Here is a 27,885-nt window from a genome sequence, read left to right as displayed (position 1 = left end):
GGTTCTTCTACTGGAGGCAGAGTTGGTGAGTGGCACAGAGTGATTGGCATTCTTTATCAAAAGGGTTGCCACAGTTTGGCTGTTATATCAGCAAAAGGTGCAGGCTACTTTGATGAATCAACAATTTCAATAAAATTTTGTACAGTTAATTATTCCTTGACTTATTTTTTTTATTTGCCATTGTGAATTTGTTCTATGCCTCAATTTCGTGAAACATTAAGACATTAAACTTTGTGCATTTCCATCCAAACTGAAACAACTGAGAGGTTCTAAAACTTTTGACTGGCAGAGTACATCCCTACAAGAAGACTCCATTCCTCCTCTCCCTCTCTGCTGACCTGCAGACATGCCAATACTGGACAATGCTTCTTCGTTCCTGCACCAGACTTTTCAGGATGACCTCTCTTTAGCTATTTGAACTGTTCTTAATGAAGGTGTTGTCACACACATGTGCATCAGAGGCAGCTAAAGGGCTCAAATGAAGGAAATTCTGTGCCAGACCAGGGGATGGCAGAGTACACTAATCCTTAGTCTTTTTCATCGGCAGACCGGCCACGGGAAATTTACCCTGAATCTGAGGACATCATGTCCGGTTCTGGGCCTTGATGACGTCACTTCCGGGTTTGGGCCCAAGGACAAAATTTCTGTTTCTGGGCCCGATGTTGTCACTTCTGATTCTGGGCCTGATGATGTCACTTCTGGTTTTGGGCCTGATGATGTCACTTTCCATTTTCTAGGCTGAGGACATCACTTCTGGTTTTCTGGGCCTGGTGACGTCACTTCCGGTTCTGGGCCTAATGATGTAATTTCCGGGTTTGGGCCCAATGATGAAACTTCAGTTTCTGGGCCCGATGATGTCACTTCCGGTTTCTGGGCCTGATGATGTCACTTCTAGTTCTTGGCCCGATGACGGCTGTGCCGTTTCTGGGCCTGATGACGTCACTTTCCATTTTCTAGGCTGATGACGTCACGTCCGGTTTTCTGGACCTGGTGACATCACTTCCCGGGTCTGGACCCGATGATGTCACTCCCGGTGCTGGGGCAGATGACGTCACTTCCGGTTCCTGTTCCCGATGACGTCACTTCCCCTGCCTGCCTTTAAAGCCACCATGTTTGCCTGTCCTTTTGTTCTCGTTTTGGACTGAGTTCTGTAAACCTTGAACCACAATCTCCTTTTTAGACAAACTAATTCAAGCCCCCAAACCTCTTTCTGTGTCCGTTGAATCCTTTCACAGTGTCTTTTGAGAACGCACATTTTTATGAAGTGTTTTGGGACTGTCAGAGTCTCTTCCTCAGGACGGCTGATGTTGAACTGACAGAGACATTTGGGGCGCTGATGTCCAGTGTCTCAGTTGGGCTATGTGGTATTACTCCCACTTGTTCATTTTTTGATCTTTTTCTCAGTTGCTTTTGATCCCTGCACCTTTTAAACACTCTGTTATATGTATTATAACTTGCTTTGTAAGTCACCTTGCATAAAGGTGTCTGCTAAATAAATAAATAAATAAATAACAATCATAATATTAATACCTGACTCGAGGTGTTCCGTTCAACACTTAGGATGGATGTTAACTCCATTCAAAACTCTATAGAGTCTATTGTGATAGACCCAGGGTGTCAGCGAACCCCACACCCCCAAACATGATCACACCATGAGGCTTCAGATAAAGGAGTGTTCATTCAACACACTTCCACAACGTAACAAAAAGCACACAAACATGGCTTCTTTCTTTCTATTTGTTCACAATATGTCTCTTCTTCCCACCACACTACCTTCCTCCTGTCGAGTGTTGCTCTACGTCCTCCCAGCTCCGACTTGCCTGGAGTGCATCCCCTTTTATTGAGGACCTGGGAGCACTTCCAGTGCCAGGGCCACTACCTAATGGAAGTACTTCTGGGTCATATGGAAGTCCCTTATCTTGGGCAGTGGATCTCCCTGCAGTGCCCCCTTGTGGTACCCATGGACTACAGCTCCCAGCATTCTCTGCTGGTTCCCAAATGAGCGCCGGTATGAAGGGTTGCTGCCATCTACCACTTGGGGGGAAAAGAAAGTCCATAGTGATCTCTTCCACTTCTGGTGGACTGTCTGTCAATCTAGTCTGGCCATCACTTCCTGGTCTGGCCGCTTTCTCGTCCCTGTCTGAGATGCCTTCCAGGAGCCTCCTTTCCAGGTAAGGAGCCATCCCCTCTTCTGTCTGCCATGCTGGTCCAGCCCATGTGGTATCTACACTATAGAGTGTTATAACGTCTCGGGTTCTCGAGTTGTTGAACGCCTCACTGTCTTTCGGCCATCAGGTGCCATCTTGTCTGTTACCCACAGGCAGAGACACTGGGCCTTCATCACAGAGGTGTTATTTTGAAATCTCGTTGCCTATCCAAAATGAACCTCACAACCACTTTTCGACACCCTTCCTCCAGGACGTCTGACTTTTCAGCACTGATTACAGTTTTCAAATAGTTAAACACCACAAGTACAACGTGGGCTCTAAAAGGCCACAATTAGAGCTGAAAAATGAGCGTTCCACAGAAAGTCCCACAGGGCTTCTGGCTCACCTTGAAAGTTCGCTCATGTGACTCAGTTCATCTGCTCTTGTGTTAATATATATTTATTTATTTATTAGACTCTCATTTATTTTTTCCCTGACATTTGAATGTGCTGTGCTGCTAAATGATTTCTCATGACACTGCGTGTCCTTACCGCTGTTACACATGTGCGCATGGGAGGCCCGCTAGAAGGACCAAAAGAACGTAATTCTACACCAGGCCAGGGGGTAGCGGGGTGCAGTAAACCTCTCTCTTTTATCTCTGCAGATCAGACATGGGAAATTCATTTTCCAGGCCCATGATGTCACATCCGTTTCCAGCCCCATGACGTCACTTCTGGTTCTAGCCCCATGATGTCACTTCCTGTTCCAGCTATAAGACTGTGACTACCTGTTCTGGTCCCTAGGATGTCACTTCCTGATCTGGCTTCAAGAACGTCACTTCCTGTTCCAGCCACCAGAATGTCACTTTCCGGTTCTGGCCCCATGACATCACTTCCTGTTCCGGCCCCCCGAGGACGCCACTTCCGGTTTCGGCCCCCAGATGACGTTACTTTGCTTTAAAAGCAAGACACCCTCTACTTGTATTTGTTCTGTTTTGGACTCAGCTCTGTACACATCTGTACAATGTATTCTGCCTTTTGTAGCCAGGATTCAGATGGTTGCCCCAAACCTTTTTCTCGTGTCAAGGCTCTTTATTTTCACACTGCACTACGGCTTGATGGACCTATTAGGCTTCTCTGGATGAAGATGGAGTTGGAATTGTGTTTCCTTATCGCTCTGAGTTTTGTCGCTGAGTGTTGTGGGACGCATCTTGTATAAACTGAAGATCGATCGATTCAATGATTAAGAGCCGGATCTGTTGATTGTTTAGAAGGCATTTGATAAGATCTCACTGGATAGGGTGGGAATTCAGGGGGTAGTGTGTACATTCCTAAAAATCAACATGCCAGGGTGGTCCTTCAGAGATGATGCCATAGGGGGAACCGTTTTTGGTTCCCTTAAGATCCTTCATATGAAGGTTCCAGAAAGAAACTGTTATTCATTTAGATCTATAACAGGCTCCATAGAGTGAATAACTCTGTATAGATGGTAACAGATTTGTGAAACACCAATGACTCTCGCTGCACCACAGTTCTGGTGGTCTTAATCTGTTGGTGTCCTGCTAGGTAGCCTACCATTAAAGATTTTATTTTCCATAGTTCTATTTCCACATATTAGGAAGCTTTTCAAAGTACAAAGAACCAACTTTATATGCAAAGAATCCTTCCCAGGATGCAATGGTGCTTGATCAAGCAATGGTCCTATGAAGGAACCATAAAGTGCCATTAAAGAACCAGAATTTTAAGAGTGTGTGCGTGTGTGTGTGTGCTCCTTAATGGCACTTCACTGGGAGGTCAGACTCATTGCAGAGCCATCGCTTAACATTCTGGGATGAGCTCAACAGTTATGAAGTTGGTTCTTTGGGCTTTGAAAAGGTTCATAATATGTGGAGAAAGCAGAAATGTGTAATGTACAGCAGGCGACCTAGCAGGACATAAAGAGATCACAACAAGCTGAACTGAGCCAGAGTGATTGTGTGTAGAAGAAGTCCGTTAAGAATCCCACGCTCACTGGCACTTCACAAATCTCTTATCACCTCCTCATGGCTAGTTAGGAACACCACTACGACTCGAAATCAATAAAAAGGGTCTTTCTGGATGCTTCATGTGGACGGGTCTTTTGGAAACCAAAACTGTTTCTCCTGCGGTGTTGCTCTGAAGACCCATTTTGGCACCTTGACTTTAAGGGCCGTGGGCGGGTGCAGAACTTCAAAGAGTTCCATTAATTTTTTTGAGCAGTTTATTATATTATCTACCGATATTTTATTATATACTGCTATTCATGTCTATCTATCTTAGCCATTAAGTCACACTTCCTGCTGTTAGAAGCAGAAACACAATTTTAATCACAGAAGGGTGGCATGGTGGCACAGTTGGGCAGTGGTGTTGCTGCTGTCAGGATTAGCGCCCTGAATGGAGTTTGCACGTTCTGTCCATTTTGGGTTTTTTGCTCCGATTTCCTACCATGGTCCAAAGAGGCGCAGTTCAGTCACCTTGTCCAAGGATTGTCCCTGCTCTGCACCTTAAGTTTAATGTGATGGGCGGCTCCAGCTACCCTGAGACCCTGCATGAGTGTGGAACGCATAATCAAAGAAAAGTATAGTCATGTGCAAAGGAGAAACATAAACAAGAATTAGCAAATTGAGGAAACTTAATTAATAACCGAAATATTTCATATAGTGGGCGGCATGGTGGCACAGTGGGTAGCGCTGCTGCCTTGCAGTAAGGAGACATGGGTTCGCTTCCCGGGTCCTCCCTGCATGGAGTTTGCATGTTCTCCCCGTGTCTGCGTGGGTTTCCTCCCACAGTCCAAAGACATGCAGGTGAGGTGCATTGGTGATCCTAAATTGTCCCTAGTGTGTGCTTGGGGTGTGTGTGTGCCCTGCGGTGGGCTGGCGTCCTGCCCGGGATTTGTTCCTGCCTTGTGCCCTGTGTTGGCTGGGATTGGCTCCAGCAGACTCCCGTGACCCTGTGTTATGATATAGCAGGTTGGAAAATGACTGACTGACTGACTGAGTGATAAATGATTTAGATAGGAATTTAAATAACAAGCTGGTTGCAGATGACACCAAGCTCGGTGGATTGGCAGATTATGTAAAATCTGTTGAAGCACAGCAGAGGAACTTGGACAGCAGACAGGCTTGAGCACATTTGAAATGTAATGTATGTGAATATAAAGTAGTACACGGAGGAAGTAAAAATGTGAGAACGTAAGAAACGTGACAAACGAGACGCGACCATTCAGTCCATTAGGCTCCTCTGTTTAGCTCAAAGGTTCTCAAGGTTTCTGCCTCATCTCCATGTCTTGGTGGTGCTAAAGTTGTTTTTGTTTGGTAGCACAATGTGCGAACAGAACTGCCTCTATGGAGACAAGATGGCAGTTTTAACAGCCCGTAAAGGAAATGACGTTATCGGTGCAGGAACTGGGAGTGGCGTGCTCGTGCCCGGAAGTGACGTCATCCTTGGTGCCGGCAACAAGCGGGATTTCCCGGGAAAGGTCTGCAAGGGACTGAGAGAGATAGTCAGTACACTCCACTGCCCCCTGGCCTGGCGTAGAATTACTAGTGTTTAGGTCCCTTCAGCTGTTTCCCATGCGCACGCATGTGACACCCTTTATTTCCATTGATGTCTTCGGGTACACAATGCATCCCTAAGGTGAAAGATTTCTGCTGGATTTGCTTTATTTAGGCTCAGAACTTTTCTTTTGTTTTAATTTTCTTACTTTATAGACATTTTGGTGGGTGTTCAGACCAATGTGTGTGTGACTATTTATTTAATTATGTTTTTATGTATTTGCTGTACTTATCTACCTATTTATGTATTTATTTATTTAAAGAGCTTCTGTTAAAAGCCAAATGTCCCCCTGAGGAGAAAGAAAGTTGTGTTGGTCTAACTTTAGGTTTGGATACACAATGGGAGGTCTGAAAATTGAATGTCCACATTATGAGGAGGATTTAGGAGTTGCAGTGGACTTGACACTATCAATGTCCAGACAGTGTTCAGAAGCCATTAAGAAGGCAAACAGAATGTCAGTTTATATAGCGCCTTGATGTGTGGAGTACAAGTCACAGGAGGTGATGCTGAAGCTTAATAACGCACTGGTGAGGCCTCATCTGGAGTACTGGGTGCAGTTTTGGTCTCCAGGCTACAAAAAGGACATAACAGCACTAGAAAATGTCCAGAGAAGAGCAACTGGGCTGATTGAGGGGCTACAGGTGATGAGTTATGAGGAAAGATGAAAAGAACTGAGCCTTTACAGTTAAGATGAGGAGGAGATATGATTGAAGTGTTTAAAATTATGACACCATCAATGTCCAGACAGTGTTCAGAAGCCATTAAGAAGGCTAACACAATGTCAGGTTATATAGCACCTTGATGTGTGCAGTACGAGTCACAGGAGGTTCTGCTCAGGCTTTATAACACATTGGTGAGGCCTCATCTGGAGTACTGGGTGCAGTTTTTGTCCCCAGGCTACATAATGGACAAAACAGCACTAGAAAAGGTCCAGAGAAGAGCGACTGGGCTGATTGAGGGGCTACAGGGTATGAATTATGAGGAAAGTTTGAAAGAGCGGCGCCTTTAAAGGGGATGAAGAGAAGATCTGAGTGAAGAGTTTAAAATTATGACACTATCAATGTCCAGACAGTGTTCAGAGGCCATGAAGAAGGCTAACAGAATGTTAGGTTATATAGCGCCTTGATGTGTGCAGTACGAGTCACAGGAGGTGATGCTGAGCTTTTTAACGCACTGGGGAGGCCTCATCTGGAGTACTAAGCACTGAGTTTTTGGTCTCCAGGCTACAGAAAGGACATAGAAGTGCTGGAAAAAGTCCAGAGAAGAGCGACTGGGCTGATTGAGGGGCTACAGGGGATGAGTTATGAGGAAAGATGAAAAGAGCTGAGCCTTTAAAGGAGATGAAGAGGAGACATCCATCCATCCATCCATTATCCAACCTGCTCTATCCTAACTACAGGGTCACAGGGGTCTGCTGGAGCCAATCCCAGCCAACACAGGGCGCATGGCAGGAAACAAACTCTGGGCAGGGCACCAACCCACCACAGGGCGTGCACACACACACACCAAGACCAGTTTAGAATCACCAATGCACCTAACCTGCATGTCTTTGGACTGTGGGAGGAAACCCACGCAGACACGGGGAGAACATGCAAACTCCACACAGGGAGGACCCAGGAAGTGAACCAGGGTCTCCTAACTGCAAGGCAGCAGCGCTACCCACTGCGCCACCGTGCCGACCCAAGAGGAGACATGAGTTATGTGATTAAAATTATAAAGGGAATGAATCCAGTGGATCAAGACTGGGACTTGAGTTCATCAAGAACACAGGGAAGCAGTTGGAAGGCAGCCAGGCGGAGTTCATGTGTGCACATTTACTAGACGACTGTGATGTATAAAGGTAAACTGAGGAAAGATGAAAAGAGCCGAGCCTTTACAGTTTAAGTAAAAAGAAGATGAAGAGGAGACCTGACAGAACAGTTTAAAATTATGACACTATCAGCATCCAGACAGTGTTCAGAAGATATTAAGAAAGTTAACAGAAAATCAGGTTATATAGAGCTTTGATGTGTGGAGTACAAGTCACGGGAGGTTCTGCTCAAACTTTATAACACACTGGTGAGGCCTTATCTGGAATACTGAGTCCTGAGTTTTGGTCTCCAGGCTACAAAAAGGACATAACAGCACTGATGTGTGTAGTCACAGGGGTTAATACTGAACTTTATAACACACCGGTGAGGCCTCTTCTGGAGTCCTGGGTGCAGTTTTGGTCCCCAGATTACAAAAAGGACATAGCAGATTTTCAATTGCCAGACAGTGTTCAGAAGCCATTAAGAAGGCTAAAATAAAGTCAGGTTATATAGCGCCTTGATGTGTGGAGTACAAGTCACAGGAGGTTCTGCTCAAGCTTTATAGCACACTGGTGAGGCCTCATCTGGGGTACTGTATGCTTTTTTGGTCTCCAGGCTACAAAATGGACATAACAGCACTAGAAAAGGTCCAGAGAAGAGCGACTGGACTGATTGAGGGGCTACAGGGGATGAGTTATGAGGAAAGATGAAAAGAGCTGAGCCTTTAAAGGAGATGAAGAGGAGACCTGAGTGAAGTGATTAAAATTATGACACTATCAATGTCCAGACAGTGTTCAGAAGCCATTAAGAAGGCTAACAGAATGTCAGGTTATATAGCGCCTTGATGTGTGGAGTACAAATCACAGGAGGTTCTGCTCAGGCTTTATAACACACTGGTGAGGCCTCATCTGCAGTACTGGGTGCAGTTTTTGTCCCCAGGCTACAAAATGGACAAAACAGCACTAGAAAAGGTCCAGAGAAGAGCGACTGGGCTGATTGAGGGGCTACAGGGGATGAGTTATGAGGAAAGATGAAAAGAGCTGAGCCTTTAAAGGAGATGAAGAGGAGACATGAGTGAAGTGATTAAAATGATAAAGGGAATGAGTCTAGTGGATCGAGACTGGGACTTTAAAATGAGTTCATCAAGAACACAGGGACACAGTTGGAAGGCAGCCAGGCGGAGTTCACGCGTGCACATTTACTAGACGACTGTGATGTATAAAGGTAAACTGTGTAGAAATGTGTGTTGTCACACACTTGTGCATGGGAGGCAGTCTAAGGGGCTTAACTGAGGGTATGATGCCGAGTTCGAGGGTTGATGAATGGTACTGGTGCCTTTTCTCCCTCCTTCACAGACCATCAGAAGGAAAGCCTAAGTAGGCAAACCACACCCTCCCCTTCCTGCCCTGCACCTCTAAGTCCAGAGCACTCCACTCTCCTCCCCAGTCACAGTTTGGACTCTGTCTCTTATGATTACTCTGCTTATTGCGTTGTTCCTGACATTATACAGAGTAGACCCCCCCCAAAACCTTCTTCCTTGTTTCTTTTTTTACATTACAGCATATACAAGGTTTTAAAAATCAGAATTTTGTTTGGCGTACGCATATTCCTGGCAAGCTTTAGGGACTTGATGTTATTTTGAAGCAATTAGGTGGAGAGGCCTGGCAAGCCTTGCTGGGATGAACGGCCCGTTCCCTTCGAAATGTTTTCCAACGTTCTAACGTTCGTTACGCCAGTGCACCGTCTCTGCCTGCAAGTGTCCCATCAGTCCAGTTTCTTCTTATATTGCGCATCTCTCGGTGGGCAGACTTCAGAGGAATGGCGAGATTCAATTGGCTAAACCCTCCTTTGCACACCTTCTACTCTTTTGTGCAGTTTAAGAAAAAGTCCAATTTCGGCAGGGAATGAGGCATTTTTCAGATTGCAGGAGAACTGCTTGGGTTGCAAGAACTTTATATTTCTTTTTTTTTTTAAAAAGCAGGATAACAAAAAAAAAAAAGAGAGATGCAATGGGAAGAGGCAGAGAGTGGGGCTGGAATAAAAGGCAAGGCAGGGGCTGGCGTGACGACACGTCGAGCGCAGGAGGACACAGCCACGGGCAAGAGTGCATTCATTACCGGAGAGCCAAGTGTGATTTTAAAACCACTTTTAATAAACTCCCATTTCTCATGAATTTATACTTTTTTTTTTGTTAGACACCCCTAGGATGCCCAGAAGTTATTCTTGCTGTAAATTGGTATTTTAGACCCCCTAAAATCTTTTTTTTTTAAATTCTAATTACCGTTCGTATCACATTTTGGCTTCAGATTTATACTGGCCGTAGAAATGGGTACATTACGTTTTTTTTTTTTTGGATGATGAAAATGGAAATAAAATTTTAAATTCCATCCAGGGAACTCTGAACACGTCAGCCCTGGGCTCATTAGACTGCAAGTATGAAGGCATTAAATTCCACCGCAGGTACTGGCAGCTGTTAGCTTTGATCAGAAGGTGTGGCCCTACAGTAATGGCTCCTCACTTGGGGCTACAAATCTCTGAAGCTGGCGAAGAAGTGTGGGCGGCGGATTGTTGTTTTATTTTATTTTTTTAAATTCCGCCCTGCCGTGCGTCAGTGACAGGAGTGCCAGGGCTCAGAGGACCGGCGCTGAGAGGATTTTGTATCGCTGTCATCCTGCTTCGCCGTCACTGCCCTCCAGAATGTACGACATGCTCCATACTCGAGGAAGATCAAATGTGTGGTGGCAGCAGCGACCCCGCTGAACTCGACAGACTTATTCAAGCAGAAACGTTGGAAAGGATTCAGAAATGGAGCACTTTAGTTGAGGGAATCATACCTGTGTCCCGTCCCCCACATCGTTCAGTGGTGGGTTTAGGTATGGGCCACATGGATAGCAGCCCAGGGTTGCATCTTTCTGAGTGCTCCAGTAACAAACAAAAGTTCAGAATGGTGGTTACTGCCTGAGACAGTCAATCCATTAGGGGCACCGTTTATAAAAGTTAAGGGCCTCTTCTCGTATGGTTTCTCTCCCTAAGTGAGGTATTTTTTAATATTTTCTGGGACCTGTAAAGTGCCACATCAGGAAGGTGACAGCAGTCTTCCAGAGGACGGACGAGATTTGGTCATCACCATCCATCTCCTTGAGGATCAGGCTTCACTTGCTGACCTCTGGTGTGTTTCTCATAACCATTTATGCCATGAAACATTGAAGGCGTCAGCAAGTATCAACAAGAAACTTCTGGTGAATTCTCAAGATCCGATACTACGATCACATCACCAACGGAGAGGTTCTACGAAGAAGTGTCTCATGCAAACTCTCCATCACCGTCCATCACCCACACAAAAGTTTGCCACGTCCTTCGAATGGAGAATCATTGGATAAGAAAGATGGCAATGACATGGGCACCTCCCAATGCAAAATGACCAAAAAGGCACCCGTGGAACACTAGGAGAAGAACGATGGTACAAGGCCAGAAGGTGCAAACATCAGTTGAGACGAAACTGAGACCTTTACCAAAGACCAGAAATGGTGGAGAACGCTTGTTGGCCAATATGCCATGCAGCACAGGAGGACTGAAGTCTAAGTAAGTAAGTAGGCCAGAAGTCCACAGGGAGTTTTCTAGGCCAAGCTGGTCTGAAGGAAGCCTCTTCTGGACTGGGAAACGGCTCAGCCTTAAAGCTGCAAGATGGGGTCACACATGTGAACATCTGAACACTGGGGGGTCTGAGTGCCTGCCCATCCATCCATCCATTTTCCAACCTGCTGAATCCGAACACAGGTTCACAGGGGTCTGCTGGAGCCAATCCCAGAGCACAAGGCAGGAACCAATCCTGGGCAGGGTGCCAACCCACCACAGGACACACACAAACACACCTACACACCAAGAACACACTAGGGCCAATTTAGCCTGCCCATGCAACCTGGAAATGTCCTGGCAGTGCCATGCCCACTGAAAATGTCATCGTCTCCAAACTGAAACACTTTTCCAGCCGGTCATAGAAAATTGAACAAATTTAAAAACAACGACTCCATTGAGTTTACAATCAACTTCTCCACAACACTTTAAACTAGTTGAGCCCCTAACTCACACAGGGCATGCTGATTCTTGAGTTGAGGTGTTGGCTCATTGTAACAAATTATCCAGAGTAGGAGAGGTTGGCTTGAAGTCGTGCAGGTGCTACTTTCGAAAAACGCCCACCTCTTCCACAATGTATGGTTGTGGTTTGATGACAACCGACTGCTGGAAGTTGTGCTCCTTGCTGGTAGCAACTAAGCTGACTCAATACAAGATACATTTTTCCATTGTAATATGGACTGGAAAGCAGACTAGGGAAGGCAGGCAAAAGGTTGGGGTACCAGAATGGTGACCCCTTTAAATTATAAAAAAAAAAAACCCCACAGATGTACAATGGCAAAAATCAGGAGAAAATATGGCTACTGTCAGCTTTGTGATCACTGCCAGAAGGGGTGGAGTCTTCACTCAACCTAGTGGGCGGAGCGAGGCACAATCCTTGAGCGGTATGATGGGGGAGAGGGAAGATACTGTTAGAGTCAGCGCCCCCTCTTGTCCTGGAGTGGAACAGACCACTTTCACACTTCTAGGTTCATAAGCTCATACGTATTCGCTTGTAGGGATCTGGTCAGGGCCGGCTGCACCATTAAGGTGAATTAAGCATTCGCCTGGGGGCGCAGATCATAAGGGGAGGGGAAAAAAACCCAGCCACACAGGTTTGCCAACAAATGGTTAGTTGGCACACTAATAAGCTTGGCCTAGGGCACAAAATAACCTGGCACTGGCACTGGATCGGGTATATCCCATTTTATTACAATAATTTTCTCTAACCAAGCAGTGTAGTGTACTTTCTAAACAAAAACAACCATATCTCAGTGTTGCGTGTTAATCGAGGTGTCTCTTTCGTAATCTGCATTTTACCGAGAATGGCTACCTTCCATCTATACATTGTAAGCGTCTGAAAATTGCCCCCAGAAGTGTTTACAGACAGACAGAAGCACTACCGGGGCGGCCAAATAAAAGGAGTTGCGTGCCCTTACAGAGACAAGTCAGAGTCGGATGGAAGGGGGACGAATCTTGCTGGGAGGAGCGGAGGAGGCAGTGATCAAGAAAGAAAAGAAGAAAGAAGGAGACATTGTGTGCTTTATTGTTTTGTACTTGTGGCTGTAGTGGTGGGAAATGCTGCTTCAAAGAGTTTCCCACGTAATAAGAGGCTCTTTGTGTTTTAAACTTGTGCCCAGTATCTGTCTGTGTTGGGTTTAGGGAGCTGGACCGCCCCCTGGTGTCCACAATTGTAATATTGTAATAATCTGTCTGCCCAGTATCCACAATTGTAATTGTAATAATATACAAGAAAACGCAGCGGGACTAAGCCACACACAAGTCAGGATGCCAGTATGAGGATCAGGGGACTTTGGCATGAAGATGGACGCCAGCCTCTGGTGTCTGCTGTGGAATAACTGATGGTGTCCTGTGGCGTCGGCTCTGATTTATTATTAATTCTATTGATGGGGCTTTGGGGGCTTTTTGCTGCTCCCTTCGCTCCCTGATGATGCTAAAGGGGCTACATATTAATGGAGGTAGTGTTGAAAAAATCGATTACACCTCCAAGGTGGTGGTTGGAAACACTACTTTGAAGAGTTTCCCACGTAATGAGAGGCTCTTTGTGTTTTAAACTTGTTTCCAGTATCTGTCTGTGTTGGGTTTAGGGAGCTGGAGGGCCCCCTGATGTCCACAATTGTAATAAACAATGCCACACTTTTAATAATTTTATAGTTATTTCCCCAGAATTCCTGTCTATGTCTATTCTGCATACACCCCAGAATTTTACTTAAACCCAACTTTGACAGTCTTGGAAAATGATCCCCTTGATTATTAATGATCTAATGAGGCCATTTGTACCTGCTTACTATTTCAGTTACAGAACATCTCCCACCTGACCTCTGAGCCCCCAATTTAAGAGTCATTATTACAATAATTCTAAAATAAAATCAGACTGAAATAAAAGACACACATTAAGCATTACAAGTCACATTTAGCACACTGAAAAAGCACACATTTCCAACAGCATTACACTTATGGAATATACCAGAGTTTTTGAAAGGCGTCATCTCATTCTCTACCCACCATGTGCTGGATGTCTCCAAGACCACCAGGAATATCATTCATTGTAACGCAGTTCACCAAATTCGAACTTTAAAGCAATCCTTCTGAAAAGCTAACAGCAACGAAAAAACACTCATGGAACCCAGATGGCCGTTTTTGTTGTTAAGCTCTTGGAGGTAACAAAATGGCGGTGCCAAGCTGTTCACACATTACCAAAGACATCTTCCTGGCTTAACGTGCAAAGCACAGGGCCAAGAAAAATAAGTAAATAAATAAAAATAATAATACTAGGTTGTAAAATGGCTCCAGTGCAGACCTGAGAGGACTGTGTCAAAGATCTGCTTGGAGGGTATGGTGCCCAGTGCCAAGGCACCATTCCAACTTTAAGTGCCCACTCTTTCTGAATGTGTTTTGTGAAAAAAACCAGCCATGACACACACAAAAAGGTTTGGGGCATCCACCCATATATTGTCCCTGGCTGTAAAAAGGGTATGATAATTGGCACTGATGTGCATAAGTTGGAGTTCCAGACCGAACTGAATAGTTAAGCCAAAGATGGCGGCTTTAAAGGACTTTACAGGAAGTGATGTCATTAAGTTTGGAACTGGAAGTGAGAGCCGGAAACCGGAATTGGTGTCATCAAGGTTAAATCAGGTAGAATTTCCTCTATTTGGTCTGCAGAAATAATAAAGGAAGGTTTAATGCACCCAGCCACCGCCTGGTCTGGCATGGAATTACCTTCATTTGGTCCACACAGCTTCCTCCTAAGCGCACGTGTGTGACAGACCCTTAATGTTTTCCCATTTTCTGGGTTATCAGAGGAATGGGGCCATTCTGATTGGTAGAAACAGTGAGCCCCTCATTCTGCTTCTGTGCCCACCTCTTGGTGGCGCCGCTTCTAAATGAGAGCCTCACCAGTCAACTGAAATGCCAGATCTTTGTAAAAAGGGATTTTGTTAGTGTTTCGAGATGCCCTCATCTCCATAATCAATGAGAGGTTAAAGACTGTGGAATTGCAATTTTTCTGTCAACTAAAAAAATAAAAACGAACGGCTTTCCGCACCATTTCTTTTTGTAAACACGAGTCCTCACTTGCTATTGATTTCCGTAATATTATCCCAAACGCATTAAAATTGAAATTGTGCAGCCATTTCTAACCCGAAGGTGGTGGCTAATAGAGTGAATCAGAAATCAGTCTGGCGGAGTGCGGAGACCGTGAGGAGGAGAGGCAGAGGAACGAAACGAGAAAAATGTGTTCAGACAAAGAGGAAAGGAAACAAAAATAAAATTATATAAAAGAGAACGCAGTGGCACTAGTCCCCAAATAAGTCGGGATGCAAGTACGAAGATCAGAGGACTTTGGGATGAAGATGGACGCTGGCCTCTGGTGTCTCCTGTGGAATAACTGATCGTGTCCTGTAGAGTTGGCTCTGATTTATTATTAATTCTATTGATGGGGCTTTGGGGGCCTTTTGCTGCTCCCTTCACTCCCTGAAGATGCTATAGGGGCTAGACTGTATATCAATGAAGGAAGTGCTGAAACGACACCTCCAAGTTATCTTTGCATCCTTGTCTTTTTCATTCTCTTCACCTTTACTTATTCCTATGTGAAGTCATTGTGTCTGACCAACCTTCTCCATAGAGCTCAGTCCAGCACCTCTTCCTCAGTCGAGCCCTTTTCCTTCAAACCTTCTTTAGCTTTTTCCATCCACCTCTACTTTGGCCATTCCCTCCTCTACCATTCCCATCACTCTTTTGCCCCCATATTCATGGTCTCTCCTCATCACACCTCCTTACCCCTTCAAGCTACTTTCTTGTCCTTTCTTAGCTATCTCTCCAACTTGTGTTGTACCTCTGAGGGTCTCATTTCTTAGTCTGTCCTTCTTAGTCACTTCACACCTCCATCTCAACATTCTCATGTCTGCCACATCCAATGTCTTCTCCTGCGCTTCTTTTACTGCCCATGTCTCAGCTCCATACGTCATTGCTAGTCTTAAAAACCTGACCTTAAACCTTCACCTTAAATCTTCAATTCCACAAAACTCCTGATGCTACTTGGATGCCAGGTCCTGCAAAAACTTCCAGCCCAAGGACAGCGCAAATACCGCATGTTGGTAGCTCAAACCCTGACATATACAAAGTGACTTACTGGAAAACAGTGGGCAAGGTCCTCCATCGGAGATTCAGGAGTGATGGATTAGGTTCATACCATCAAAAAATGGTGGTGGTCCCCACTAGGAGATTTGAGACTGATAGAATCTGTACATAAATATTGACAAATGGTGGGTGAGGTCTCCCCTCAGACATTCAAGAGCAATGGATTCGGTACATACCAACAAAAAGCAGTGGGGTGCTCCATGTTGGTGGTCTGAGACTAATAGAATTGGTACATACCTTAGAAAAATGGTGGTCATGGTCCCCCATGGAGACTGAAAGCGATGGATTCGGTACAAACCATCATAAAGTGGTCGGGTGCTCTATGTTGGAGGTCTGAGACTGATAGAATCGGTACATACCATCCAAAAATGGTGGGCCGTCTTCCTTCATGGAGACTGAAGAGCGATGGATTAGGTACATACCATCAAAAAGCGGTGGGGGTCTCCATTAGGAGATTTGAGATTGACAGAATCTGTACATAACATTGGAAAGTGGTGGAAAGAGCTTCCCCTCAGACATCCAAGAGCAATGGATTAGGTACATACTATCAAAATGTGGTGGGTTGCTCCCTGTTGGAGGTCTGAGACTGACAGAATCTGTACATACCATCGTAAAATAGTTGGCAGGGTCCATCCATCCATCCATTTTCCAACCCGCTGAATCCGAACACAGGGTCACGGGGGTCTGCCGGAGCCAATCCCAGCCAACACAGGGCACAAGGCAGGAAACAATCCTGGGCAGGGTGCCAACCCACCGCAGGACACACACAAACACACCCACACACCAAGCACACACTAGGGCCAATTTAGAATCGCCAATCCACCTAACCTGCATGTCTTTGGACTGTGGGAGGAAACCGGAGCGCCCGGAGGAAACCCACACAGACACGGGGAGAATATGCAAACTCCACGCAGGGAGGACCCGGGAAACGAACCCAGGTCCCCAGATCACCCAACTGCGAGGCAGCAGCGCTACCCACTGCGCCACCATGCCGCCCTAGTTGGCAGGGTCTCCCATGTAAATTCAAGAGGAATGGATTAGGTACATACAATCAAAAAGTGGTGGGGTGCTCCCTGTTGGAGGTCTGAGAATTATAGAATCGGTAAATACCATTGAAAAATGGTGGGCAGGCTTCCTTCATGGAGACCGAAGAGCGATGGATTAGGTACATACCATCGAAAAGTGGTGGGGGGTCTCCACTAGGAGATTTGAGACTGACAGAATCTGTACATAACATTGAAAAATTGTGGGCTGGGTCTCCCATGTAAAATTCAACAGCAATGGATTCAGTACATACTATCAAAAAGCGATGGGGTGCTCCCTGTTGGAGGTCTGAGAATGATAGAATCGGTACATACCATCAAAAAATGGTGGGCATGGTCCATCCATCCATGTTCCAACCTGTTGAATCCGAACACAGGGTCACGGGGGTCTGCTGGAGCCAATCCCAGCCAACACAGGGCACAAGGCAGGAACCAATCCCGGGCAGGGTGCCAACCCACCGCAGTGGTGGGCATGGTCTCCCATGTAAATTCAAGAGCGATGGATTAGGTACATACCATCAAAAAGTGGTGGGGGTTCTCCACTTGGAGATTTAAGACTGATAGAACCAGTACATATCATCACCTGTGGTGGGCTGGCGCCCTGCCCGGGGTTTGTTTCCTGCCTTGCGCCTTGTGATGGCTGGGATTGGCTCCAGCAGACCCCCGTGACCCTGTAGTTAGGATATAGCAGGTTAGATAATGGATGGATGGACATATGATCACTGAGCAGGAGGCATCCTTCTTGGAGATTTGAGAGCGATATAAAGTGCAGGTTGGTGACACATTTTCTTTGTTCTTCCGATATTGACTGTGCTTTATTTCCTCTTCTCCCAGTCCTTTCATGAAAAAATATGCTGACTTGTCCTCTAAGTCAGTACACTTATAAGGGAGAGGGGAACTGTGAAAACCCCTGGCCCAAATAACAAAAGCAAAGATTTTGATAATAATAACAGCAATAATGCTTGTAAAAAATAGGCAAAATGTGAAAGGCTGCCTTAAAAAGGTTAGCAGAACAAAATAGCCAAATCCATAAAACACGATTTGAAAGCAAAACCTATAAACAAACCAGAAAATTCAAACACAAACATACAAAGCATAAAGGGAATCCAAGAAGATGTGCACCTAAGAATTGATGAGCAAAACAGCCAAGTATCATTTTGCCTAAAGTTTTGCAGTGATGCCCCTAAAATTGATTTTGCCTAAAGTTTTGCAGTGATGCCCCTAAAATTCATTTTGCCTGCTTTTTCACAATTGTGCACTTTTTTGGGGGTTGGAGGAAGATGGAAAACTGAGCTATTTTGCAAATAAAAAGGGTTACTCACTAATCTTCCATGGCCTCTTTTCACACTGTCACCTGCCTCCTACACAGCCTGCACATTCACACTTTTGTTTCTCAATTTATCATGTCAGTTAGTGATTTGTATGCTCACAATATCCCACACAAATTCATTTTTTGTCAACATATTGTTTAATAAACACTTCCAGAAAATGAGAGGAGCGCATGACAATGAAGTGTGTTTAGGCAGATTCCAGAATCTTCTGCTCTCTACATTTTCAAGCCACCAGCTCTACCTCAGGGGTCAATGCCATCTGCACTCACTTTTCCCAATTCCAAGCCAAGATCCTTCCTGAAAATGGCCAGCGGCTTTGCACATAGACAAATAGAGCGGGTCTCGTAAGTTCTGCTCTAAATGTGTTTCATCATCTCTCTGTCTTACCCGCTTCCTCAATCGAGTCTAACTTGCGGACCTCCAGAGCTCTCCTCCATTGAGGAAGTTATCACTTTGTGTTATACCTCAGTGATGTGTCGTGATACGCCTGGTTACACTATGGTTAAGATTAGGGTTTATGGGAGGAGTTATCTAACTCAAGTCAAGTAAACCATGTGACCAAAACGTGAAGTCCAATTGGCTGCCCAGTGGAGCTGCTGAACTGCGGAGGTCTGCAGCTGGACCCTTCTCCGCTTCCTGGCAACTCTGCACTTCTGTAGCTTCTCACTCTCACAGGCCTATTTGTTCCTACCAGAGTTTTCATGCCAAAGCGCCACTTAAAACAAAGGAATTGACTGCAGTAGACCTAAGAGTTAAATTTCAGTCAACAAAGAAGGCTCAAGCGAAAGCTCGGGCTCGGGCTGCTAATAAGGAGAGCGCTCTGTCATTAACACTTATGACTTCTGAGCATCACAAATAATTTACTTTATCAACAAAATAAGTGAGCAGCCTCAGGCTGAAGAGTCTGGATACATTCCCATGACGCAGATTTGTGCTGCTATATTCTGGCAGGAAAAGAACTCACACTGCCAGGTTCTTTTGAATGCATGAATTGATGCACAAGTAGGCTAATTAAGCAAAGAGTCCTGCTGATGAAGACAGGCTGACGGTAACAAAAACCTGCAGTCACTGCAATGCTCCAGAACTGAGATTTCTTCACTCCTGGTTTAGTGTCAATAGAGAAAAAGAAGAAGAAGAAGAAGAAGAAGAAGAAGAAGAAGAAGAAGAAGAAGAAAACAGCATGTATAACATGACATCACATAGGAATGAAAGAGATCTCCTTAATATCTTTTATGGTTTCTCCTAGACAATCATGAGGTCAGAAAATAAAATAAAACTGACATTGTCCTTTGTCTCCTGCTACTCGGACTTTTGTTCTGAGGGAAAAAAAAAAAATTGGACATGAGCGCCAGTAGGCTTTGCGCCCTTAGGAACCAAGTTAGCCGAACTCTTCTCTAACATTTCAGTAATTCTTTACCGCTCTGATGCTGATCTTTCTGATCATAAAATCGGTCATTACGATAGCAATTGATGAGAAAAACGTATAATTCATTGCAGAATGACAGTATTTGATGGTTCCTCTAGAGTGCTGCCTCTTTCTCTTGCGTAATTTGCCACAAAAACTCATCAGCACATTGTCATCTCATAACAATCTTAATAATAAATAGAAATAGAAACTCTTGAAATGGCATAAAATAAGACTAGAAAGAGACATCACAGAATTTTAAACCAGAATTTCAATTTGGACTTATTACATTGGTGGTATCTCCTGTCTCCTTTTTGTCTATAGTAATTTCTCCTAAAGAATTTTGACAAAGTTGATTCTTTGGAGCAGTAACATTTTCCTCATGGCATGAGTTATATATTAAATTATACAAATCGTTAGGGCCACGGCTCAGGCAGGCTACATTATAGAGATTTAGTCATAAGCCATTCGGGGTGTTAGTGCCTTCACGGACATTTCAGAAAGACATACTGAAGGTTTATAGATTTGGATAATACAGTGAAATTCTTACTTGTGTGCTAATTAACAAGCAAATATGTTGCCATTTTCTGGTGCCGTAATTGTTGATTGATATGAAAGGTGCTCCATTATAGGTGTATTGGGTCCATGTTGTCCCGTACGCAGACTGCAGTAAATTTCTACTGCCATTTACTAACCAACATCCATATTGGTTGGTTGGTTTTTGAATTAAGAATCTGCTTCTTCCTCCCACTTGTAGGTCAAGAGTCCTGTTTTCGATTCAAATTAATTGTAACCACCTGGGGGCTTAGATAGATAGATAGATAGATAGATAGATAGATAGATAGATAGATAGATAGATAGATAGATAGATAGATAGATAGATAGATAGATAGATAGATAGATAGATAGATAGATAGATAGATAGATAGATAGATAGATAGATAGATCATCCTGAAACATTTCAAATGAGCCCTACTGGAATACTGGGTGGATAGAAAGGGCAGCATTCCATGGAGAACAAGAACAGAAGAATGCAACTGAGGCTGATCTATCTATCTATCTATCTATCTATCTATCTATCTATCTATCTATCTATCTATCTATCTATCTATCTATCTATCTATCTATCTATCTATCTATCTATCTATCTATCTATCTGCTCACATATAAAGTTTTTAGGACCACCTGTCCACCTGCTTATCCCTTCAATTATCACACATGACAGCTGGTGCCAGATGGACTGGTTTGAGTTTTTCTGGAACTGCTCATCTCCTGGGACACACAACGGTCCCTGGAGTTTCCTCAGAATTATGTGAAAACACAAAACATCCAGTGAGCGGTAGACCTGTGGACTGAATTGCCTGAAGTCTGAGGAGGATGGATTGAGCTGTGGTGAGTAGAAAAGCATCTCAGAATGCACAATACATCAGACCGTGAGATGGATGGGCTACCACAGCAGAAGACCATGTTGGATTCCACTCCTGTAAGTTAAGAACTTTAAGCTGAGGCTGCAGCGGGCACATCATCTCACCTCATCTCATCTCATCTCATCGAGACCACAGGCCTTACTTTGAATCATTTGGAGCAAACAAATCAGGGGAAATCCATGAAGTAGAATAGACATATTTAGCCAAGTCAGAATCTGTCTAGGTAGATAGATAGATAGATAGATAGATAGATAGATAGATAGATAGATAGATAGATAGATAGATAGATAGATAGATAGATAGATAGATAGATAGATAGATAGATAGATAGATAGATAGATAGATAGATAGATAGATAGATAGATAGATAGATAGATAGTGAAAGGCACTATATCATACATAGATAGATAGATAGATAGATAGATAGATAGATAGATAGATAGATAGATAGATAGATAGATAGATAGATAGATAGATAGATAGATAGATAGATAGATAGATAGATAGATAGATAGATAGTTTTTTCAGACCTTACTTTATTCTTTGTTACTTAGCATTGTCTAATCTAATTTTTATATTTTTTTCTTTTTCCTTTCTTCATCTTGTAAAACTCTTTCAGTTACAATTGGGTAAGAAATTAATCTCCATCCTAGGATTCTTCTTTGAACTCATCCTCCATCCCATCCGGGACGCCTGTTGCTCTTCTCAGGGACTTACATAACATATACCACGATGGCATGGAAATAACTTTGACTTGAAAAAGATCAAACTTAAGAAATCCAGCATAAGGTTCTTATGAGATGTTCTTCTACGTGGTGCTCCCTTCACAAGGTTGCGTCTGATGAATGCGCCTCACTTCGTCCAACAAGCTGTTTATCACTCACTGGTTTTCTGGGTATCCATTTTCACCTAAGTGTCCTTCATAAACCCCATTTCTCTGTCAGTCTTTACAGTGCATTCTCAACCTGTCCGCTCTTCAGACCTTAACTTACACCACTAAGCCAAAAACGCAGCTGCTTCTTCCCGAAGAATCAGACATTTCACAGGTCACTTTAACACACCACAGGACATGACGTGAGTTAAAGTCGTATGTGCAAAATGGTAGAAGAGCTTAACCTGGACATTTCACATGTCAGGTCCTATTCTGATTTGTGGAAATGTGCCTCCTCGATGTGAGTGTAAGTCAAACCCCAAAGAAAAGCTGTAAAATGTCACCGCAGCTTTGGTGAAGAGTTGATAAGCCAGTCAGGAGAGATGCACACAATGACATTTTGAGTCGTGAGTTTTCAGCCGTATGACAAATGTGGGGGTTCAGATACACTTAGACGAGGCGGCAGTGCTCTCCATCGGAGCTCGGGAAGCCGTTGTTATGTAACTTTTAGGGGCAATGGGGTGGAGACCCTTAACTACATAGGACAGGGCAATGAGTGGCTTACACTCTTCAAAACACTATTTACTGGGAAGTTGCGGTCTCTCATAGAACCATTGCTGGAGGAAGAAGAATTTCATTCTGAAAAGGGTCCATTAGATATGAAGTTGGTTCTTTGAAATTGATCCTAATATGAGAACAATACAGAAATCTTAAACATACAAGTAGGATACAACAGATCAAGAAAACCTGAACTGAGCCTGTGTGATTTTATGCTGTGAGGGTCCTTCTAAAATCAAGAACCCACTTGCAGGTCACACATCTGTTATCAGCCATTCATGGCTATTTGTGTCACCTGTTATGAATGTAAATAATGTAAAAGAGGACAAGACAAAGATTTGGGGTGACACTACACCTCTAATTACTGTAAAGCCAAAACAATAGTTTGAAGCTTTACAGCAAAATAATATCGCTAAGGGACACGAGTCTCAGATCAGACTGTCCAAGGTGGCGACACTTATTGGCTTAATACAAAAGAGGCAGATCCAGGTGGGCGGACACCAGAAGTGATGTCAGAGGTGGTGAGGCTGTCAATCATCAAGTCTGTGGTAGGGAGGAAGGAAGAGAAGAGGCCACCATGTGGATCAGCGAGGAATTACCGCCACTAGAGCCTTTAAGCCGTCCCCAAGACACACGTGTGTGACAATAAATAAAGGCTCTTCTTGGAACCTTCACATGGAGGTCTGAATTAACATAACCCGGCCTAATTTGTGAGATACAAGTTGAATCAAATATGTGAAATTTTAAAATGCGAATATTGCAATAGAAATGTGTCATTTTTCACTCTCTGTTAGCGGTCCATAAAGGGCTAAATCAATAGTAAAAGTTCAAAAACCAAAAATAACATCATATTCGTAATCACTGCCCCTGAATTAGTGTAAAATGTATGCTTGAAATTTGTTATTTTTAACCTTCTGGGAATGGCTCCTACAGGGCTAAGACCACCGATGAAGAATCTAATATCAAACATATGACCATATTCATGATCAGAAAACTTGGAATAACTCCACACATCTTTCTGAGCACCATTTTTTACAAGTTTTGTCAAAAGGAGTCCCTAGTATACTATTAGGGGAGGAACCCCTGGGGTCTGTTGATGTGGCCTGCACAACGTCAAGTCCTTCACATCATTTTTGCTGCAGACACATTATTGTTTTGCTATTTATCATAAGAGTGTAATTTCCTACCTATGGTTCAAAAATTGCTGAAAAATGAGAATTTTTCAGGTCTAGAGGGCCAAACACATGGAGGAACCCCACAAATCTCAACGTCTTGCATAACTGGACATCAAGAGGTGTCGGATGTCATGTCACATGTGGGGGTTTTCTCATGCTGGTGAGTCAGGAGGTGAGCTGACCCAGAAGTGATTCTTCCAAACATAACAGTCCTTTACTTTTCACACGTCATGTGAAGCTGGCACCTGTTCCACTGGCATTGGGCATAAAGCAGAAGCAAACCCTGTGTCATGGAAGAAAGATTACAGGCTCGAATAAATGTGTTTGTCTGCGAGACCAGGGGTTGGCGCTCTACTCTAACTCTTTCTCCTCTATCCCTCTGCAGACCACCTGAAGAACCCGTTTCATAAAAATGTACAGACATTATTTCTGCCTCCGGTCCATCAGAACCCGTCTCCTTATGACATCATTTCCACTTCAAATCCTGCCTCTTCCTGTCGATGAACTATATATCGGCCATCTTTGTCATTATACCTCAGTTCTGTTTTGGACTCAAGTCCAGAAAGACCTCAAATTGCTTATTTTGCCTTTTTTGAGCCTTCACTGTTTCAAGCATACAGGGTGGCTACCCCAAAACGTTTTAATTTCTCGTATACAAACTATAGGGAAGGTATTGTAATCGTCCAAAAATTCAGTTTCGAGATTTTGATGAATCTCAACATTTTAGATCTCCCTGAGTCCGAAAATACCATTTTTGGAATTATGTTTGTGTGTCTGTGTGTGTAAACTCGATGACGTGAGTACGCTTTCACTTTGGTCAACCAAATTTTGCAAGTTTTAGGTACAAATCGTAGATTTCTATCAACTTTTGGGTTATTTCTACAAACTGGAAGTGGTACTTTACCTTTTATTCATGCAGCTGCAGAGTCCGATTTCTTCATCTTTGCTTTTATAATAATTGTTCAATATATTATTAACTAGCCATCCCCAGGAGCACTGCCCGTGTAGTAGTGAAACAGGACAAAATTTAAAAATCAATAAACAAACAGTCATCACTAGCTAAGTGGAGGCAAGGAACACTCCAAAACACAGAGGTTGATCGACTCGAATGGAGGCTGGCGCGTGAGCGAGGAGGGCCCTGACCGGCTCCCCTCAGCCTGCTACGTGTCTCTCAGATTTAAGCAAATAAATCGGTATCGCAAGCGAACGATGATACTTAGAGCATTGAGAGAAGTCGCAGAATCAACCAGAATGTTCAAGCATATTATAGAAAAAAACCCAATCTAAAATCCGTGACGTAGTTCTCTCGTTTGCTAACTAAGTGGATGTAAGATACACCCCGAGGCTGGTGCATGAGTGAGGATGAACCGGCCCCCATCCCCTCGGCCCTGTACGTGTCTCTCGGATTTGCGCAAATAAATCGCTACCGCAAGCGAATTATGATACATAGTGCGATGAGAGATGTTGCAAAATCAACTGGAATGTTCAAGAACATTCTAGAAAAAACCCCGATCTAAATCCTTTAAGTAATTCTCTCGTTCGCTAGCTAAGCAGATGTAAGGCATGCCCTAAGGCCCCACCCCCCGGTCCTGTACGTGTCCCTAGGATTTGCGCAAATAAATCACTACCACAAGCGAATTACGATACATGATACATGATACATACAGCGCGATGAGAGATGTCACAAAATCAACTGGAATGTTCAAGAACATTCTAGAAAAAACCCAGATCTAAATCCATTAAGTAGTTCTCTCGTTCGCTAGCTAAGCAGATGTAAGGCATGCTCTAAGGCCCCTCCCCTCGGCCTGCTGTGTCTCTCTTGCATTTGCGCAAATAAATCGGTACCGCGAGCGAACTATAAGATACACAGCGCAATGAGAGAAGTCGGAAAATCTACTGGAATTTTCAAGAAAATTCTAGAAAAAAACCCAATCTCTATCTGTTAAGTAGTTCTCTCGTGAAAAGCAGACAGACAGACAGACGTTGGATTTAATATATAGAGAGATTTCATTTGTTGTTGATAGTTCTTTAATGTACATGATATAACAATATAATCACTGTCTGCGGTTTACTCCTCATATATCCATCCCCATATCTGAGTATACGAGAAGGTCCAGGGGAGACCACTCCCGATTTTTCTGTCTCCTGTTTATTTTAGACCTGAATAACATGCCAGTCTATGGCAGGGCACACTCACCTACTCATTCCATGCCACTCAGTTCACCCAACTATGGGATATTTTGAGAAAACCTAAGTAGGGAGAAACTCAATACATGAGGGCATCAGGTCCCATGTTCTGCGAAGTAGCAGCACAACTGGAATTTCTATGATTTGCATATTTTTATTTTACATATTTTTATTTATTTATTTTTTAAAGAGGACTCAGATTACAAAAAAAAAACAACAAAAAGCAATGAAAAGGCTCGGGTTAGTAAAGAATGTGATTGCTGTTCCCAACTGTTCATCAGATTTTTCTACAAATTTGAATTGTTTTAATGCTGCCATGTGTTGCTCATTATATAAGCGCATAATTAAAGCAGACACACAAATCCATCCTAAAGTGATTGAATCCACAGCTGTTGGGCTGAATTGAAGCTGCACTTCTTATCTGTGGAGGTGAGGATTCGGTTTAACCCCTTCAGTTCTCGTTCTCCATCCACCTCCGCATGTAAACTCAAGGGGCCCATTGCTGCCTCTTCTGCCACGGACTCCAAACATACACCCACTGAGGAGAGTCTTCAGACCACCATACTAATACTGGGCACACTCTTCAAAATGTGGGTTCTTTAATGCCACTTTATGGTTCTTTACTGGGTTGTGTGGTTCCTTGTGGCTTCATTGCTTGACTAAGCATCATTGCATTCTGGAAAGGGTTCTTTGCATATGAAGTTGCTTCTTTGTGCTTTGAAAAACTTCCTAATATGTGGAAATAAAACTGAAATCTGGCTACCAGTAGGACACAAACAGATTAAGAAACCTGGAATGAGTCTGTGTTATGGTGTGAGGACCCTCATCAGAATTGGCTGATGTTAAGAGTGGTGTCCAGCACCGGAAAGTGCTGGGGCCGCTGATGTTTTTAAGATATATAAATGATTTGGATAGGAACATAAGTAACAAGCTGATTAAGTTTGCAGATGATACCAAGAGGGCGGCACGGTGGTGCAGTGGGTAGCGCTGCTGCCTCGCAGTTGGGAGATCTAGGGACCTGGGTTCGCTTCCCGGGTCCTCCCTGCATGGAGTTTGCATGTTCTCCCCGTGTCTGCATGGGTTTCCTCCCACATTCCAAAGACATGCAGGTTAGGTGGATTGGTGATTCTAAATTGGCCCTAGTGTGTGCTTGGTGTTTGTGTGTGTCCTGCGGTGGGTGTGCACCCTGCCCGGGATTGGTTCCTGTCTTGTGCCCTGTGTTGGCTGGGATTGGCTCCAGTGGACCCCCGTGACTCTGTGTTTGGATTCAGCGGATTGGAAAATGGAATGGATGGATGGATGGATGATACCAAGATAGGTGGATTAGCAGATAAACTGGAATCTGTTAAATCATCACAGAGGGACTTGGTCAGCATACAGGCTTGGGCAGATTTAATGTCAGTAAATATAAAGTATGAAACTTAGGAAGTAAAAATAAGAGGTCTGAATACACAATGGGCGGTTTGAAAATCGAGAGTCCATCTTATGAGAAGGATTTAGGAGTTGCAGTGGACTTGAGATTTTCAATTGCCAGACAGTGTTCAGAAGTCATTAAGAAGGCTAACAGAATGTCAGGTTATATAGCGCCTTGAGTTTGTGGAGTACAAGTTACAGGAGGTGTTGCTCAAGCTTTAGAACACATACTGCTGAGGCCTCATCTGGGTGTACTGGGCGTAGTTTTGGTCTCCAGGCTACAAAAAGGACATGACAGCACCAGAGAAAGAACAGAGAAGAGCGACTTGGCTGATTGAGGGGCTACAGGGGATGAGTTATGAGGAAAGATGAAAAGAGCTGAGCCTTTACAGTAAAGATGAGGAGGAGACCTGATTGAAGTGTTTAAAATTATGACACTATCAATGTCCAGACAGTGTTCAGAAGCCATTAAGAAGGCTAACAGAATGTCAGGTTATATAGCGCCTTGATGTGTGGAGTACAAGTCACAGGAGGTTCTGCTCAACCTTTATAGCACACTGGTGAGGTCTCATCTGGAGTACTGGGGGCAGCTTTGGTCTCCAGGCTACAAAAAGGACATAGCAGCACTGGAGAAAGAACAGAGAAGAGCGACTGGGCTGATCGAGGGGCTACAGGGGATGAGTTATGAGGAA

The 27,885-nt window shown here is 43.9% G+C and overlaps 1 long non-coding RNA gene across 1 annotated transcript in view; it reads right to left on the bottom strand.

The window, feature by feature from the left end:
* Positions 1-8,135: 8,135 nt before the first annotated feature.
* Positions 8,136-27,885, bottom strand: part of LOC127529144 (uncharacterized) — an 81,585-nt gene continuing 61,835 nt past the window's right edge. The window contains exons 2-3 of the long non-coding RNA XR_007935825.1: positions 27,604-27,732; positions 8,136-8,255 (exon numbers count right to left, since the gene is read on the bottom strand). This is a non-coding gene — a long non-coding RNA (uncharacterized LOC127529144). The remainder of the gene's footprint in view (positions 8,256-27,603; positions 27,733-27,885) is intronic.

The sequence above is a fragment of the Erpetoichthys calabaricus genome, chromosome 9 (assembly GCF_900747795.2).
Source record: "Erpetoichthys calabaricus chromosome 9, fErpCal1.3, whole genome shotgun sequence".
Lineage (NCBI taxonomy): Eukaryota > Metazoa > Chordata > Cladistia > Polypteriformes > Polypteridae > Erpetoichthys > Erpetoichthys calabaricus.
Note: the sequence above shows the minus strand (reverse complement) of the source record. Positions and strands in the feature narration are given on the sequence as shown.